The 4,862-nt window shown below is 36.7% G+C and overlaps 1 non-coding gene across 1 annotated transcript; it reads left to right on the top strand.

The window, feature by feature from the left end:
• The first annotated feature begins 3,862 nt into the window (after nucleotides 1–3,862).
• Nucleotides 3,863–3,969, top strand: LOC141716355 (small nucleolar RNA R71). The gene has a single exon (XR_012573067.1). It is a non-coding gene; the product is annotated as a small nucleolar RNA R71 (small nucleolar RNA).
• Nucleotides 3,970–4,862: the final 893 nt, after the last annotated feature.

Raw genomic sequence — 4,862 nt, 5'->3', positions numbered from 1 at the left:
CTATGCAGCTAATGACAATTTTAAAGTCTATCAAATGGATGTCAAAAGTGCTTTTCTGAATGGAGATTTCGAGGAGGAAGTCTATGTGAGTCAGCCTCCTGGTTTTGAAGATCCAAATTTCATTGATAAACAATCAATTTATATTTTATATACGTTAGACATTGTACAATATTTATAAATAAGAAAATAACTAAGAGTAACTCCAATAACATCCTTGCATTTTCACTACAAATAATATAAATAAATGAGCTCCTAATTATTTAGAAGCCAAAATCAAACAATTTCTCCAATAATTGTCCTTAAACTCCCTCTTTATCTATCTTTTTACTCATTAAAGTCATTTATGTTAAATAGACGGGTAAGAAAAATATAATATAATAATAGTTAAGGAGGGGGTATTCACTCCTAAAAGTGAGGAAACATTCGAAGCTACTAATGTTATAGAGGGGGACATAGAGCTTGCTTTTACCTTGCTTTTACCACAACTCCAAAAACCTCTTCCTGGATTTTTGGAAGTCCATGACATAAGTACTCGAGTATTCATACCACAAAAATAAAAAATCAAGTTATTATCAGACTTAACAACTGACGAGTTTGACAAAACAGACATGGGGGTTTACGATTATGAGCGAAAATGATGATAATGTGAGAAGTAATTACAAAGTTATGCAAAAATTCAAGAGAAGATTAATTTTTTATCAAGAATCCTAATACATACACTGTGTTTGTATGTCTGCTATATTTACAGGGATCAACGTGAAGTCGATCAAGCTAGTCGTTGCTTATTCAACGCCATGTCAGCTGAAACATCAGCATCACTGTTAACTTTTTTATTAATATAATGGCATGATATATATTAGTTTTTTAATGGTTTAAATGAGTCACCGCGGGAAATGGTGGTCTAAGTGAGATATTTTGATGAATCGGGTGGCTAACTTGATATAAAACCCTATAAAAGTGTGGCCACGTAGGTTAATAAACCTAAACCATTAAAATTGGACCACTAAAAATAATTCTAGGCAGTTGTCTATTTTTACACTTTGGTATCCCATGATTTCTCATTAATTAATTAGTTTAATGAGACATTTTATTACTTCCTCCTTGAATACACTAAAATTTTATAAAAATAATTAGTACGCGAACTACAAACTTTTATAAAGCCTATCCAATAATTATTCTAAGCCCATACCTAGACCCCATAATATTTTAAATTACTTAATCCAACTTACTCATTTAGTATGGACTTAAAATTAAATTTAACATATACATTTAAAAGCCCAATTACCTTTTCCTAAGCCAATATAATTTACCTTTTCCTAAGTTCAACACAATTATAAGTAACCCACTAACCTAAACCAAATAAAAAATTTAACAAGTGATATATATGTTACCTTTACTCAACTGTCATAATTTATAAAATTCATTCACCAAAAATATCACATAATAATATAATTAATATTTAATAATTTATTAAATTTGGGCTAGGATATTAGAAAAAAAACCTTCAATAAATATGATTTTAGGTAGCACTAATATAAACGTTTTCTATTGCAGCCTTTAAAAATTTCAAGCCCTATATATAGACACACACACACGCAATTCTTCTTCAATTTCAGATTTTTTGTTACTCAGAGATACTTCATAATTTGCCAATAGCTTTTGAATCATTTCCTACATTCATGTTGAAGTATGCTTAGAAGGACATTAAGTGATCAGAAAATTAGTCAAAGACAATGAATAATATATATATACTCACATATTCTTTCTTCTCAAGTTTCTCTTATAAAACAATCACGGGAGGATCTGGCCGATCACCCTCTGCGTATGAGAAAAATCCTCTGTAGGCACGGGAGGATCCGGCCAGTCATCCTTTATATTATCATAACTATATTCCAACCCCTTGTCAGGGGTGCACCTAAAAATGCATACATCAAATGATCTGGCATCGATTTGAGCCCAAGTGTGGGAGCTTCTTCAATAGATGGCTTGAGACGCTCCTGAGAAATTTCCAGCTCTGCTAACCCAAAAGAATCGAATGGCATATCCAACTTCCTCTTCCACGGAGGTGCATTCAAAACCTGCAGTTGCTCTGTTCCTTCTTCATCTTCAATAATTGATTCCCCTATTAAGGATCTCTCTAAGGTATCTGACCTTGGCAATTGCTCGAGCTCCGAATTCACGACAGAGTCGACCCGCTCTACTTTAAAGCACTACTCTTTATCTGTGGGTAACTTTATTGCCTTAAACATATTAAAAGTGACCTTTTGATCTTGAACCTTCATCGTAAGCTCTCCTTTTTGCACATCAATCATAGTTCGGCCTATAGCCAAGAATGGTCTTCCCAAGATAATGGAAATCTTCTGATCTTCCTCAAAGTCTAAAATAACGAAATCATCAGAGAGATGAGTTTGTCCACCTTGACCAAGACATCCTCCACTATACCTCGTGGATAAGTGATGGTCCGATCGGCCAACTGTAAGGACATGTTTACAGGGTTTGGATCAGGCAGACCAAGTTTCTTGAAGACAGACAAGGGTATCAGATTGATGCTAGCTCCCAAGTCACACAAACACTTGTTGAATGACAGATTGCCAATGGTGCAAGGAATAATGAAGCTTCCTGGATCTTTAAGCTTAGGAGGTAGTTTCTGTTGCAGCATATCAATACACTCTTCCGTTAGAGCAACGATTTCCAACTCCTCAAGTTTAAGCTTCCGAGATAGAATACCTTTCATGAACTTAGCATAGCTCGGCATCTATTCTAGAGCTTCTGCAAAAGGTATATTGATGTGCAATTTCTTGATAACCTCCAAAAACTTGGTAAATTGTTTGTCGAGCTTATGCTTTTGAAGCTTTTTAGAAAATGGCAGAGGTGGATAGACTTGTTTATCCCCTGTATTATCCTTAGGAGGATTGTTTCCAACAGCTTTCTTCTTCGGTTCCACCTCGACATCCTTCTGCACAACTTTTTCAGCTACACTCTCATTTTATGGAATTGGCAAGGGTGCAGACGCACCTGCATTCTGGACAGAATTTTCAGACTCTTCGTCTTGCTGAATTTGGGAGCTTGCGACCTTTCCAGACCTCAAGATGACGGCGTTCACCTGTTCATTAACTTCTCTCTTGCCTGGATTAGCTTCGGTATCACTAGGAAGAGTTCCTGGTTGTAGATTCAACAAATAATTGGCAATCTGCCCAATTTTATCTCCAGAGTCTTGGTAGAAACCGCTTGGCTCTTGCACATAAGCCTCAACTCCTCCAATTCAAATTTTTTATTAGATTGACTTGTACTTCCATGCGGTAGTTGTTGAAGTTGGAGTTGTTGTCTTGGTGCATATTGGGGTTGTTGAAAACCAGGAGGGTTGAATTGCTTTGCTGCATACTGTTGATAAGGCTGTTGCACCGTATTCTGATTGTTGCTCTAGCCGAAGTTAGGATGATTGCGGTTGTTGGGATGATAAGTGGCTAGAACTGGTTTTTGCGACCTCTGAAAGTTGCTCATAAACTGAGATGATTCATAAGATATAGCACAATGCTCCGTCGCATGCGTACCTGCACACAGCTCATAAACATTGGCTATCTGATTGACTCCATAGTTTGCCGGAGAATCGATCTTCATAGATAACACCTTTAGTTGAGCAGTGATAGCCGTAGCTGTATCCACTTCAAGAACACCCGCTACCTTTCCCTGTGGCATTCTCTGGGTTGGGTACTGATATTCATTCGCAGTCATCATCTCAATCAGCTCATAAGCTTTATCATAACTTTTAGCCCATAGAGCTCCACCTGATGCTGCATCGAGCATAGGTCTCGACTGTACTCTCAACCCATTATAAAAGCAATTGACCACCATCCAGTCAGGTATTCCATGATGAGGACACTTTCTAAGCATCTCCTTGTAGCGCTCCCAAGTTTCACATAAAGATTCACCCGATTGCTACGCGAATTGAGTAAGAGAATTCCTGATTGTTGCTGTTTTTGCCATAGGGAAGAATTTAGTGAGAAACTTTTGAGCAAGATCTTCCCAAGTAGTGATTGAAACAGCTAGTAGAGAGTGTAACCATCTCTTAGCTTTATCCCTCAGAGAGAATGGGAAAAGCCCCAGCTTAATAACATCTTCAGAAACATTGTTGAATTTGAAGGTGTCGCAGATCTCGATGAAATCTCTAATTTGCATGTTGGGATCTTCCGTTGGAGAACCCCCAAACTAAACTGAGTTCTGGACCATCTGAATCGTGCTAGCTTTGATCTCGAAAGTATTAGCCACGATGGCTGGTCCGAAAATGCTAGATTGAATGTCATTAATCTTCGGTTGAGAATAATCCATCAACGATTTCGTTGTTGCTGCTGGATCTCCCATTGTAATAAAAAATAGAGTACCTGAAATACACACAAGTAAACCGTGAAAGTAAAAGAATACGATTCAGTGAACTTTAATGACCACTGATGTCAAGCACATAAACTAAAAATTAACATAGAGTCCCCGGCAGCGGCGCCAAAAACTTGTTAGGGCAAAAACACGCGCTAAAATTACACGCAAGTATACGCATTCGCAAGTAATATAAGATATAAATCAGATTCGTACACACATATACTCTTTTAGTTAACTTAAGATTATGCACCTATGCAACAATGGTATGGCTATCGCTCAATGCTAAGACAATAACAAGTTGAGATGTTTATAACTAAGATTAAACTAATATGCAATTAACTAATAATAAAAGTGATTGAATTAACTATATGAGACAAACATGGGATTCTAACTTCATTAAATACTTCATTCAAAGTCATTGTTCTTAACCTTAGCATACAATGGTGATGACAACTAATCAGATAACATGAAACTAGTAAACGCCAACTTTC

Source organism: Apium graveolens, chromosome 3 (genome assembly GCF_009905375.1).
Source record: "Apium graveolens cultivar Ventura chromosome 3, ASM990537v1, whole genome shotgun sequence".
Lineage (NCBI taxonomy): Eukaryota > Viridiplantae > Streptophyta > Magnoliopsida > Apiales > Apiaceae > Apium > Apium graveolens.
Note: the sequence above shows the minus strand (reverse complement) of the source record. Positions and strands in the feature narration are given on the sequence as shown.